Source organism: Xiphophorus hellerii, chromosome 5 (genome assembly GCF_003331165.1).
Source record: "Xiphophorus hellerii strain 12219 chromosome 5, Xiphophorus_hellerii-4.1, whole genome shotgun sequence".
NCBI classification, from domain to species: domain Eukaryota; kingdom Metazoa; phylum Chordata; class Actinopteri; order Cyprinodontiformes; family Poeciliidae; genus Xiphophorus; species Xiphophorus hellerii.
The window spans coordinates 2,806,328-2,821,330 of record NC_045676.1 but is presented as its reverse complement, the minus strand read 5'-3'; the positions used below and the strand labels follow the sequence as shown (position 1 = coordinate 2,821,330).

At 39.5% G+C, this 15,003-nt stretch overlaps 1 protein-coding gene across 2 annotated transcripts in view; it reads left to right on the top strand.

The window, feature by feature from the left end:
* The window catches only part of bnc2 (basonuclin zinc finger protein 2), a 232,953-nt gene that overhangs the window by 74,399 nt on the left and 143,551 nt on the right, over positions 1-15,003 (top strand). The window lies entirely within an intron of this gene.

The window sequence follows — 15,003 nt, the reverse complement described above, 5'->3', positions numbered from 1 at the left end:
TTTAATGCCTTCCGATTTTAGGTTGATCATATTTCAACCATAAGAATCCATAAGTTTACATACACTTAATGAAAAGATAAATCTGATGTTTTCTTCTATTTTTCTGACATTAAATCAGGGCAAACTTCTCTTGTTTTAGGTGAGTTAGAATCACCACCATTATTCTATTTGCTAATTTAACAATAATGACAGAATTATGTCCAATCTGTATTTATTAATGTCTTCAGATTCAGAAGTTTACATACACTTCCTCAGTATTTGGTAGTGTCGCCTTTATGACTCGGGTCATTTTGGGCTTCCCTCCAGAAGCTTCTCTCAACAGTTAGCTGGAGTTCTGGTCCAGTACCGGTGGAACTGGGTCGGATTTGTAGGCCGCCTCGCTCTGTCAGGTTTAGCCAAAACTTCCCCATCAGACTGAGGTCAGGACTTTGTGATTCTGTTGTCCTGAAGCCTGTAAGATAGTGTGGTCAAGGAGCCACAAGGTGAACGAAAACAAACAGCACCAGTTCCAGAGTCTTCCGACGAATTTTATTTGCTTCATAACTCTCTGACAACCATCCTCTCCCCTCGAGCTTCCAAAAACAGTTTTTATAGCCAATTGGCAACACACCTGCACATGAGTGGACCGATCTGCAATTAAACAGGAAAAAAACAAAGTCTACACAGAAACAAGAATAATATTATTAATCTAATTTACAAACTCATCAACACAATGAAATAGTCTGCAAAATAAACCCTGTAATACAAGATAACTCAAAAGTTACTTTAAAGAAAAGCAAACAAAGCAATACTACAAAGAAAACCCTCTAATTGGTAGAACCCAGCAAGGTAATCAGTGACATCATCCAGACATTTAAGCAGGAAATACTGGGCCGGCCCGTCCCGTCCCGTACTCCTGCCCTGCTGCAGATCTGCAAGGGACAAACAATGGTGAGTAAAATTACCATGAATATACTCTGAAACAAAATAAACAAGTTCAACCAATAGTCCAGAAGTAGTAGCTTTAAACTAAACATATAAATATATGGAAACTGCAACATAATGCTAACACAAACAAACCCGGGATAACAAGTGAAGCAAATTTGCAAACTAATGTTTAAATTTAAGCATTATGACCAGCTACAGAAAGTAAATGTATCAGAAATAAGAATAAGGGACAAGTGGTGAACACAAACTGAACCACTTTGTCACAAAGCCACTCTGTAAACTGACTGCATATTTAGAACCACTTTAACTGTTTACTTAGGGTTATTTTCCATCTGGAAAACGGATCTGTGCCCAATATTTTACTTCCTGCCTTCAAAATTTCCACATAATGTTCTTTCCTTGTGATATTTTATGAAGTTCATCAGTTCCTCCTGCAGTAAAACAGCCCAGAGCATGATGCTGCCACCGCCATTCTTCGTCCTGGTCGTCGTTAACGATGGTTTTTGTGTCCAAGCGGTTCCTCTTTAGTTTCCTCAAACTACATGAAATATCTCCACAAATGAAGCTCTTTGTTCCTGTGTCATTTTTTCTTCTCGTGTTTCTTTTTGCTGAATTGGCTTCTTCCTCACTGATTGGCCTTTCAGTCCATGTTTCACTGTGGATAACGACTCTGTCTTACCAGCTTCAGCAGCATTTTCACGACGACTCTGGCTTTTGCTCTGCGGTCAGTCTGCACGTTTCGGACCAGAACCCGCCTCCTTCCTGAGCGTTGGACATTCCCATCACGTTCATACTTGAATATAATTGTTTACACAGATGAATCTTCACCTTCAAGCATCTGGAAATTTTTCTGAAACCAGAAAGCAGTGACTTTCAGGTGTGACCTTAAAATACATCCACAGGTGAGACTCCAAATAAAACGAAAATGTGCCGAAGTTAGAAGTTGCTTTCATTATTGATGCATTTCATTCCAGCCGATCTGAAACGAGAGAAGTTTGGTCTGATTTCACTTCAGGGAGAAAAATCTGTGCGTCTTTCAGTTTGTGTATGTAAACTTCCTGCTTCGTCCGCAGATGGATACGCTGATACCACTAAAGCTTGCTGCTATAGACAAAGACACATTTCAGACACATGATGTCATTGCTTATGTCTCATAATAGCTTTATGCTAACTGACTGCCCACGAAGAGGCGGACCTGATCAGGGACATGAAAGCAACACAAGCAGCTGCAGTAAAAGTCCATTCAACAAAGGTGCATAGCAATATTTTCTGTATAAACTGATGGTTTTGTTTTAATCATCAGTATTTTAAACCCAACTATAGTTTATGTAACAGTAATTTTCTTGCTATCTGCAAGTAAAACTATAACTGAGTCACTTGACTTAATATTTGCTGTCAGTATTTATATATTTACTCTAAAGGCTGTATTATGTGCTTCCCTCTTAACACAAACCATCATCATTGTTTGTAGAAATGTGTTTCCTTACATTCAGAATGTCTGTTTGGATTCTTGTTGCTTTAAATTTATTAACATTTTCTGATATCAGTGGCTTTTAGGTTTAGTTTTCAGAGCCTCAACGTAAAGAAGAAAACCTGATTTCTGTAATTTTGTAATCTGTTGTGTGGATATTCTTTGGTAGGCAGCAAGGATCTATGTTAAGATCCACAAGATTTAATGTACAGTTGACCTCTTCTTTTAAGAAAGACCATAGATGTTACCTTTAGCAGTAGTGCTAAAACAGTTTTCGTTATGTGTATTATTGCATATTAATGTATGTTTAGTGTTTGAATAATTAAGTTAATCAGCTGTAGGTGATCAACCTTCAAAGGATTTAAATTTTGACACATCCATCGTTTGTCACCGTTTTCTTCTCCAAACTTTAAACTGAAATGGCTCCAAATCCAGAACGACTTACTTTCTTATTTAAAAATAAAAGTCCTAAAGATGCGGTATTATGTAAAATCAACTTTTTTGAGCTTTATATGAAGTTAGAATGTTATTTCCTCATCAAAGGCATAAATGAAGTGTTGCTTTGATTCTTTCATGCATGTTTGAGAAATCCTTTAATCTCCATGGCAACCATTCAGCTGAGCAAAACACCTGGGTGGATCTAGCCCCGCCTTTGAGGTGCAGCTCCTCCTCCGAGATGCAGTTTCTAGCTTTCTAGCACAGCAACCTCATTCGGCTCCTTCAGACTAGCAGCAGCAGCCTACTGCTAAGCTCATTATAGAGCTACTTCTCAGAGCAAACTGGTAGAAACATCGTTAAAAGGTTAACAGAGGAGCCATGTTGGGATGACTTCCTGGAGGTGGAGTTTCAGAAAGAGCAGGAGCTTCTTAAAGAGACAGAGGCCCAATTTCAAGGCATTAATTATAAAGTCAAATTCATTTAAAATAATTTTTCATATGCAGCAACTGAAGGTAACATATTTTATTCTGTCGTGCTTTAAAACGGCACTTTGTGCCTGGGAAAACACATAACACCGCCCCTTTAAGCACAGATACAGGATGTGAAATTAAAGCACTTCATATCGGGAGCTCAGACGTTTTCTCTACCTGATGGCGTCTCGTTTTGACAGCAACAGGTTGAACCATCGCCAGATAACCTTCACTTTGATGAGAGAAAGTGTTATAATATGGCCAGGAGATCCCATTACAGCTCAAGTCATAAACTGCAATTATTTGCTAGAACACAGTCGGGTAACATTTTAATGAACATAGGATTCCCTTCATTTGTTGGCACCTTTTTTAAGAATTTTCTTTCCTTAGATGCTTTATTTTAGACTAGTAAGAAAACTTTATTGTCTGCATTTTGTGACTCATAATTATAAACAGGTGTCTCTCAACAGCTTATAACTTCATTTAAAATGTATTTTATTTATGTACGTCCATTTAAACAGTGAAAATCAGAGATTCAGAACCCAAAGAGATATTTTAAAGTTTTAATTTCTGTTGATTCTGATTGATGCAAAATTCTGTCTCAGTTTTAATCAACTAAAGAAATGTTACACATGTCCAACAAAATCTGAACCATTCACAAAGAGAGTACAACACCCAGTAATCACTAAAGGCACTGAGTATTTACAGATTGCTGTATCATGGAAAGTTTAGTGGAAGGAAAAAGTGTGGTAATGAAAATGTCCACAAGGCACAGAGATAACAGCCTTTGGTCCATTGGGTCTTATCAAGTCCAAAGTAGAACTAATGAGCTAGCATGTGGCTCTTTACCTAGCTAGTTAGCTAGAGAGCACGAAGCTGTGGCCAAAAGCCACAGAAAGACCCCAGACTTTTAAAAGTTTTGGCCCCAGCATTTCTGTGGCACATCTCTGTTGTGATATTTATAGGAGTGGACACCATACGGGCTTAAAGTTTTATCACAATATTTTTTGATGCTATTAGAAGAAGAAGAAGAATTACTTTATTCATCCCAGTAGGGAAATTATTTCGCAGTTACAGCACACGACAGGAGCTGCGTCTGCAGGCAGCCAGCTGAGCCGGCGCCATTTTTGAAGGAGGACATGCGTCAAAGGTCGAACCCGCAACGTCCGCGGGTCTAAGGCCTCCAAATGTGGGGCGTGCTAACCCCCTGCGCCACCACAGCACGCCCTTATTGTGATAAGTCATGAAAAGTGACTTTTTTAGGTAACTACATAGTTACATCCATTTGTAATAAATAACTTCAGGACCCGAGTCGCATAAAGAAAAGTGATTTTTATCACTGAAATGCACACAATAACTGCTGTTAATCATATTTTAAAATTTATTCAACAAACATTAGAGAAAAATTCTAAAATCACAAGTTTGACAATACCGACATCTTTAGTGTTAGTGTTGGGTTCTTCTGAGTTATTTTGGGGTTTGTTTGTTATTCAGTTAAATCCCTGTTATCCCCGTCGATACCCTGATTACTTTTTCGTTCCTGGTTCCTGTTTTTGTTCTGCTCTGGTTCCCTGCGTTCCTGGTGATTTTTGTACATTTCCATTTATTATTAAATAAAATTGAACATGGTCTATGCTCCCAGCTCCTGTCTACATCCACAAACTCACTTATTATGACATTTAGGGGTTTTTAAACATCATTAATGTAACTTATCGTGACAACGAAGAATCAAATTCACATCATGACAAGAAATGTATCATGATAAATGACATAATAAATGCCCAACCCTGGATAGGGGTCTAAAGTTTTATTTATAGACGTCTTAAAAAGTCTTAAATTTGAGTCGGTGAAACCTGCATGAACCCTGTTACTAATAACAACAACAAGCATGAGTCCTCAGGTTGTAAAAAACAGTCATTAAACTTCCTCTCCATCTAACTCTGCCTCGCCTTGCAGAGGAAGAAAATGTTTCATCGAGGGTCCAAGAGTGGAAAACTTGTAGACGTGTTAGTCAGGTCAGAGGAAGAAAGGAAAATCTTTGAGAATGAGTAAAATTATAATAATGAGAGATCCGGAGACAGAAAGTGGAGATGAGAGAGGGAAGCGAAGGACTTCGTCAAACCCTCCACGCCGGTTCTGGTCGACACCGGGCCGGCGGAGGGGGCGGGGGTGCACGACAGGGTTGCCACGGCAGCGTTCCGGATGGGCGGGCGGTCTCCTCTCGGGGGGCGCGGGGCGGGGCGGAGGGGGGACGCGGGGCTGTCAGGGAGCCTGGCAGGTAGAGACACAACGCCCTGTGACTGGGGGGAGCACGGGTCAGTGAGAGAGGACGGGGCCGAGGGGATGGAGGTGGTGAAGCCCTGTCTGATGAGGTGAGCGGAGGGTAGGGAGGCGGGGGGCAGCGGGGCAAATGAGGGTGGAGAGGAAGAGGAGCCAGAGATGATTAGAGAGGAATTATCCAAGTGTAAGGGTGAAAGGCTGCTGAGGAGAAAACGGAGAGATGGCAGGAAGAGGAAGGAGCTATTCTTCTCTTTAGTGTCCAAACTTTTTACCCCGAGCCAAAAGCCAAAATTTACTCTTCCCTCATTTCTTTTGATTTGTTTTATTTATTTCAAACAGGTTTTTACAAACAAGAAAAGAAGCAATCAGTAGGACAGAGAAAACACAACCATGAACAAAATAATTAGCTCTACTTTTCTGTTTGAAAGGAAGTGAACACTTAATTAATCCTACCCCTTATCGCAATTTAACAACTCAATAATTATCAGTATTTATAATTAAACCATGTTATAAGATTCACATGCCTGTCGAAAATACTGGGCTAAGGAGCCAACAATTAAATTATATTACACAGACAAAATGGTTATAAACCAACTCATAACAAGACAAGAAAATCTGGATAATAATAATAATGACAATAACAACCAGACATAAAGCATCAGACTAATATCCAACTACTTGTCAATGTACACCATTCTTTTTAATTTGTTATACTTCAATAAATATGATCAAGGGATGTAATATTTTACAAAAAGGCAAAAAGGCTTACTAAAGATAGAAAACTGATTTACTGAACATTTTAAGAAGATATAAACAAAAAAAAATCACAAACAATTTTTGAGATACAAATTTGTGCCTTTCTGGACTTGAGGTCGGGGGCCACAGAAAACAAATCAAAGGGCCACAAATGGCCTGTGGGCCACACTTTGGACACTGTGTTAACTTTTATCCCAAAGACACCACTGATGCACCGATCCACTATTTTCTCTGATACCCAATCTAGAATGTTCTTTCGGTATCAGCACCGATACAGATATTAATATCTGACCAGTGGATCTCTATTTATAAATCACAAAACAGCTCAGCACCAAAATGTGAAAGAGCAACAATGAACCGACTGCAGTTTTCTAGCCGATCGCTGATTACCGATCTTTAAAAATCCTCTACAGCAGATTCCCATTATCCGATACCAATTGTTTTCTGTCTGCGAGTTTTTAATGTCTATTAATAAGTCGCAATCTTTTAATGGCGTGTAACTCTCACCCCCGGAAAATACAGTGGAAAAACGGCGCAGGCGATCCGCTGCTGGTTAAGGGGAGAAAACTTCTGGTTAATGTGAAAATTTCTTTTTTTAATTATTACTAGTTTTATATCTTGTTTTGACAAGAAACTTTTCTTTTATACCTTAATGTGAAAGTTTCTCATTTTAATTACTGTTTTTCTTGTTAAAAATTCACTTTTTGTTTCAATGAGAAACTTTTCATTGAGGTTTATAACATTAAACGTGAAAGAAACATTTTTCAGCACAAAAACGCTGAAGGCCACTGGTGGATCACCGCAGCGCTCCTACTACACTGCAAAAACACAAAACCTCACCGATATTTTTGGTCCAGTTTCCAGTGCAAATACTTTGGTACAGTTGAAAAGAGACACAACTAACTTACAAGTACATCTTCAGCAAGATATAGGAGCTTGTTTTAAGTCTATAATTTCTTAATATTGATGAAAACGTTCTGGTTCCACTGGCAGATTATTTCATTTATTTATACTTGGTACAAGTAACATAATTTGCTAATGGAACTATTAGTTTTTCATCAATATTTAGTAATTATTAAAACAAGATACTATATGTAGCTGAGCAGTTACTTATTACTTTTGTCTTTTTTGAAGGGTGCCAAGATATTTGCAGTAGAAACTGGACCACAAATATTGCTGAGATTCTGTGTTTTTGCAGTTCACCGGCCTTAGCAGGTTTTTGTGGGGGAAACCCTGCATATTTATTTTATTAATATTTTTTTAATGATTGGTGGCTGTATGATGGCCTTGTTGCTGAAAAGAGCAACACAAATAAATTTAACTCAACTCAAACAAAGCGGGAATAAAAGCCTGAGACGCCTGGGAAGTGGCATTTCCTAAAGCGGCGAGTGCAACCGTTGTACAAAAGCAGCAGCACATGGCCGAGGGCTGGTACTGCCGGTGACCCGCTTTCTGGTCTCAGCGCACGCACATGTGACAAGGAGCAGCGTGTCGATCAGATGGCACAGGGATAGAAGTGTCCCTGTTCTGCTACCACTGCAGCGCCACAAGACATCATATGACAGCAGCAGGAACAGCTCCGCGCTTGTGATGGCGGGATAAGAGCGAGGCTGAGGGGAAGACGCTAGACGGGGGCACGGGAAGGTCTGGGAGACAGGCGGGAGCCACATGATCGGCCGTGTCCCTGATCACTGGCAGCTCGCCTCATAAAGTGCACCTTTGTGAAAATGAAAGGAGCAGAATCACCTCGGCCTCATGAGCGCTTTGTAGTAGCACTGGTGGTGAAACAACAACTAAAGCGTTGATAAGCTGGTGACCTAATGACACACCCTGGCCGTAAATGTCCCCTACACTGCAAAAACAAAAAATCTAACCAAGTCATTTTGGTCTAGTTTTGCAGCAAATATCTCCGTACACTTGACAAAACGAAGTTTGCAGCAAGAAATAGGAGTTTGTTTTAAGTAAATAATTCCTATTTAAACATTGTGAAGACACTGGTGTGTCAAACGCCCAGATTAGTTTCTCTAGATCTTGAGACGTTTTTAACTTTAATGCTGGAAATGTTCTTCAGGTGATAGAAGGCCGACTTTGTAACTGTCTTTATGTGACTCTGAAGGTTCAGGTCCATCACTGCACCCACACTTCAGGTCTGATCTCTAGTTTCTTCTGGTTTATTATACAGTAAGAGAAAAAAAAATCTGTTATTTCAAATACACAATAAAACATAAAAAACATAAATGTTTATAAGACATTAGTCATTCTAAGTGACATTTACACAATTTGTAAAGAAACAAACAGAAGATGCAAGATCTTATGATTTCCTCTTACACCAGATAGCGTTTTCACATTCTCATAATTAAATGTGCAATTATTTACACATTATTAATATTAATAATAGTATTTTTGTCCTTGAGACACTCATCATGTCCAACATACTGTATTTCCCTATAAGTTTCTTTTTGTTTGATCATTTAATCATCGCATAAATCTACCACACACACCGGTTTTAAAAACTCCTTTTGGTTGTTTTTGTTTTAATTTCCTTCTCAAAATCTTGAAGTTTCAGTTTGGAAAAAATAAACTTGAAGAAGCATCACCTTCAGTGAAATCACACTCCTCGATCCGCCTCTCTTCGTCTTGATCATTTCTTCACCATCACTGCCAAGATAATGCAGCTCCACTTACCTCGCCCTGAATCCAGCTCTCATCCTTCCTTTTGACCTCTCCTCATGACTCGTATAATCACACACAAACAAAACTAAAAAAAAAAATAAAATAAGGCAGCGGCTAAGCATTGTAATTTGGACCCGTTGATGACAGCGGCATCCGTTGTTTGCTCCAACAAGGCGCTTTTTCCTCTCAAGACTCGAGAGCTGCTGCGCCCAATTTCTGAGCTATTTGACCCATTAGATGTCGGTGTTTAGAAAACAAACAGGCAGCGGCTGAGAGGTTTGACGGCCGGTGATGGAGGGTGGCTGTTTGCTTACAGTCAAAGGACAAGAAGTTCAAGAAGCTGCTAAAAATCCTGCTTTTACCTTCCCTGCACCTCTTCTACTTCCCTTCGCAGAGAACTAAGCCTGCAGTGAACTCAGGTTTATCAGATTCATTCAGAAGGGTTTTATGAACCACAACCGATAAAAATCTACTAAATACTTCAGATTTCACCTAAAACACCTAAAACTGATGGTCTTAACCATTAGAGGAGAGAGTTTTAGTAATTAAGTAAAACTTTATTTCTATTTCACTTTCACAGATATGTACATGAAAAATGCATTACAAAGGGAAGACACTTAAGACAAAAACAAACAAATAAACCCCAAAAACTAAAAAACACAAATAGTAAAACATGGAGAAAAGATGGCAAAGTAAACCACAGGCCCTTTCTTAACTCCATGTCAGCAGAAGTTTGATCTGATCTGACATTTTTTGTATATTTTTTCTAAATTCAGACATTTTATTTATTTATTTATTTATTTTTTGTACCCCTCCAGGGGGTCTTTTTGTGGCTCTAGTGTCCCTTATATGACAGTAGGCTGACAGGAAACTGGGAAGGAGAGGGGAAGACATGCGGCAAATATCGTCGGGTCCGGGAGTCGAACCCGCGACGGCCGCGTCGAGGACTCAAGGCCTCCAAATATGGGTTGCGCTAACCACTACGCCACCACGGCACGCCCCAGACATTTTATTTTTAATAACACATTAACATGAGTTAACATGTAATAAATTGATTATAATATAATGTATTTCAGTCAGAAATGCCACATTCAGTGAGCAAAAATCTGTCGGGTCAAAAGGTTTGCATTTAATGCAAAATAATTTTTATTTAATGGAAGTGGCATTGCTAGGACATTACTTTTCAAACTGATAAAAATGTAAGTATTTGCACTAGATGCACTGTCATGAAGTGCGGATGTAGAGGGTGAGGCAGACGCAGTAGACCCAGGCATAAATGAGAAATGAAGGTTTAATGAAGAAAACAAGTCCAACAATAGTCCAACAACCAGGCGGCACGGCTGAGCAGAATCCAGGGCTCAACGCCGGTAGCAACTGGAGGAAACGAATGGACAGCTGACAGAGACGACACATACGAACAAGCCAAATGAGACGAGGACCCGACAAAGACACAGACACACAGGTGACACTAAATGCACAGGAGGTGATTACGGGGACGAGAAACACCTGGGGACAATCAAGGGGAAGACAGGACAACATGGAAACTCAGAGACACAGAAACTCGAAATAAATACACAGGAAAAACACGGAACATGACATGCACAGTAAATGTGGAGGTCACAATCACCAGGTTAGATTTCTGATTAGACTTTTTTTGTATATATTTTTCTAAATTCAAAAGTTACACGTTAACATGAGTTCAACACGTAATAAATCAACAAAATGAGGCATTAAATTATGTATTTCTGTCAAAAATGCCACATTCAGTGAGCAAAAATCAGTTTATTATTGTATTATCTGTTTTTTGTGTCAAAAGTTCTGCATTTAATGCAAAATTTTACCAGGTATATTTTGTCTAATTTATAGTACAAAACTGACTTACAAGCAACTTTTCAGCTGGACATGGGAGCTTGTTTCAAGTCAATAATTCCTCAACATTGATAAAAAGTTCTAGTTTCAACGGCAGATTATTTTTCACTCATAAGGCATTTTTCATGTGTCATGACTTTTTGGGACAATTGTTTTCTTTTTTGTGTCAGGAGAATATTTTAGTCTAAGCTCAGCAATAAGAGCAGGACATCGGTCAGTCTTCGCTCTAATGCGTTTGCGCTAATCGATAAGTGTTAGCATCCACGGCTATTCTTGAGTAAAAGTTGGGTAAAGTTTGGAGTTTGATTTAATACAAAATTAAGACTCAGTTTGTTTGAAGTGAACTCTGCTGCAGTTAGAATGTGTATGTGAACGCCAGGCGGACCAGAGACCGCTCCAAAAGCAGGAATTGGACTGCAGCGCAGGGCATTCTGGGTAAATACAACCAAAGCAAACGTGCTAGCCTAGCGCTACACGAGGAAATGACTCCTGCTCTTTTACCAAAGACAAAAGAGAAACCCTCCAACTGCTAAAACATATTTCACTTTTGTTTCCATTTGGTGAAGAAGGAAGTTGCGCTCAGTGTCTTCTTCAGAGGTTTTTGTGTTGTTTCCTTCAGTGGTTCTTGGTGCAGCGCCCCCACAGGTTAGGAGGGGAACAGGTTTTTCAAAGGATTTGGTTTGTTTGACACAATGCAGCGTGAAAGAGAACCATAGCAGCTGAAAATTTAACAAATGTTTAAATTTTGGTCTGAACCAAACTGAATCTGCTGGACTATAAGGTGGAAAAACATAATGAATGGATCATCTCAAGCAAAAATGAAAAACATCTTTCTAAAAATAAAGAGAAAAAATAACACTAAATGAACCAAATCTTATTTTTTTGACACTGAACTTCAAAATAAAGATGAAAATCTCACCTGGAATACTTTACATTTTTTAACAGAAAAACCCCAACTCGTTAAATTTAGTTTACGTTTTTAAACTTCTTGTCATCTTTCTGCTGAATTTTACCAGTTACTGCGCTCCGTAACGTTTTCTCCTTGACATTCGCTCGCTGACCGCTTCAGATTGTGAAAACCGCGGGTGGGAGTCGCTGGAGAGCGAGGATGCTACGGCCGGGCTTTAACCTCATGCACACATTCGTATCGATCCGTACAAGCCTCAGTGACTGTTGCTACAGAGCGGCCTGCCCTTATCATCCAGATCCCCTCCTCTGTCACCAGCCAGTGGCGGCTAACGAGGAGCAACACACACACCCTAACACACACACCAGTCCTGCCTCCATCTTCACCCTCCCTTTTTTTTTTGCTCTCCCTCTTTCTCTACCTCACTTTTCCTCTAATGAGTTGCAACACTGATAACGAGCCTGATGATCTTCCATTGATTCAGCTATCACTTGCTTGTCTGGTAATTGATCCGTAGCTGAGCCTCTAGTTAATTATATGGGCTTCGACATGGACCCCTGCCCCACGGGGAATTCTCAAGTCCTGCACAATAATAGTTTTAATAAAGGAGCCTGAGAATCTCTAGGATCCTCTTTTTTTCTGCAGCTAATACAGATTTTTCATCATTCTGTTTCCACTCCAAATTTTTTTTTCCCTCCTCCTCCCGCCAGTAGCTGCTATCAGCAAGCGGCAAAGAGAGAGAAAGGGGGGAAAAAAGTGTGAGAGAAATGAGGAGGAAGAGTGAGCTCTATTGGCAGAGTCCACTCCTCCCTCCCACAAATAACAGCCATTAAGCAGCCGGGTCAGAAGCTGAGCCACCAACTTGACTTGAAACACTGAGTGCCACTTGAAAAACCCACAGACTAGCACATTTACAGCTGAGGGGAAGGGAGAGGCAGCGGGGGGAAAGTCTGGAGAGGGGAAAAAAAGCAACCTTGGTGGCTAAATTGTCACTTAATAGAATTAGCCTGAGCCTCATGCATTATGTTTTCAATAAGTTGTTAAGAGTAAAGCTGCGCATCCAAGGGGTGATACATTAAGTATTTTATGATGGTGGCTGCTGACAGGTCATAAAATAAGACAGGGAGATAAAAGTAGAGATGCTTTTTTTCTGGATAAAACAGAAATCTGTGTGTGTGCAAAGCTGCACGGCGAAATCTTCCAGTAAAGATGGAGGCTAAAGCTGGCGACACAGATCTGATCATTGGGCACATGAAAAAGCATCTGATTTTTAATCATTTTTTAAAAAATGCACTAAAGTATAAACTGTTAGATGAAATCTTATTGGCCGAAATGATTGGAAGTCTTGAACTTGAGAGTTTTTATCAAACAAACCTTTGTTTTAAATCAAAGTTATCAGTCAGTGAAATTTATTTATATATCACATTTCAGCATCAAGGCATTAAGTTCAAAGTGCTTTACATCATAAAAACATAAAAACTATTAAAAACAACATACAGTCACCATTTGAGAAACCAGTAACAAACATTACGTTTTGTCACATTCCATCATCAAAATCATCAAAACACATCAAATGTTTTTATGGTTCATAAGCAACTCTAAGAATTTAAATTATGTCGTTAAGTACACATTAATGTGAATCCAACATGTTAAAAATGTATCGAAAAATTATGTTTTTCAGTCAGAGATACAAAAAATGATCAAAAATCGGTTCATTATGTTAAATGTTCCGCATTTTATGCAACTATATATGAATATTTATATATTAGTGGGTCTGTAATTAATTATTAAAAAAACAACATAACAAAATAAACAACATTTTCAATTCTAAACCCTTTTTGCTGCTAGATTGTTGAATAAACAAACACTTTGCACCAGATTGGTGCAAAGTGTTTGTTCATTCAGCTTTCAAATGTTTTATGTAACTTCTTTGTAAAAATACATCTTTAGAAATGTTTACACTAATGTTAGCATTGGGCACATCTGTGCTGCTTTAGCATCATTAGCATTAAGACGCTATTTTAGCTTTAAATAGCTGATATGCTAACTCCTCCTAGCACAACTTGAACACAACAAAAGTCTTTTGTAGCATCCAATCAGATCGTCATTTGAAGAAGTGGCTTTTTCATCTGGATGTCAATTGTGCTTCAAATTTACGGGTGTACCAGAAGCGAGCAAAAAAATAAGTTCCTTCTGCAACTTTTGAATGTAAAAAAAACAAAACAAACAAAAAAAACTTAAGGGATTAATTGCATTAAACTTTTTAATATGTTAATCAAATTGAATCCGTAAATATTCATGTAGTTGGGGGTTCCATTGATTTGAGAGTCCCAGGATGGAAAAACGTTGTAAACGTCATTCATCATTCGTTCATCCAGCTTTTAATGCGTTACATGAAAAGCCTGATTTGACAGTATCAAGGGAAAATCGTACGATTCCGATCTGTGGTCGATTGATCGATCGGTGCATCTCCGGACACGAGGAGAACAAAAGCGATGACGACAGGACAGGAGGAGAAAATGGAGTTAAGATGTAAATTAAACCCACTTGACAAAAAGACACGCGTTCAAGACACATGCTGCACTTTTCTCTCCGCGTACGTCGCGACGGGTGTGATAATCTCAGCAAAGGTTAACTCTGCACTGCCATTAGTGGCTGCTACAAAAGGCTTTTAACAGACAGCCAGGCAGCTGTCTGCAGCAATTTAGCACAAAATCTGAAGTGACTCTATAGATCAGAGGCCGTTTAATGCAGCTGGCGAGAGAAGTTCTCCGTCTGTCCCTCTATGCTGCTGATCTGCCGTGGAAAGATCACGGTGACATCTCCGTGGAACCCCGAACCCGCTCCGTCATTTCTCTAATGACGGCCTGATTGTGGGGAAAGGAGGAGCAGAAGGTTGTAGATGAGGGAGGGTGTCTTCATTGTTTGAGATGCTGTGTCAAAGGAAATTTTCCCCCCTCTTCTTCTATCCTCCTGTGTGTCTTTTTCTCCGTGTCTGTCTCCTTCTACTCCTCCATCCCTCATTTTATTCCCACACCTTCGCTGCTGTGGGGACCAATTTGGCTAAAATGGAACCTCTTCCTCATTTTTTTCTTAATTAAAATCTGAGCGCCTCCGCGGAGCAGCAGGAGGAGGAAGAAGAGGAGGAGGAGGAGGAGCAGCGCGGAGATGGTGGCAGATTGCTGCTGTTTCCATTAGTCCTTCATTAGAAC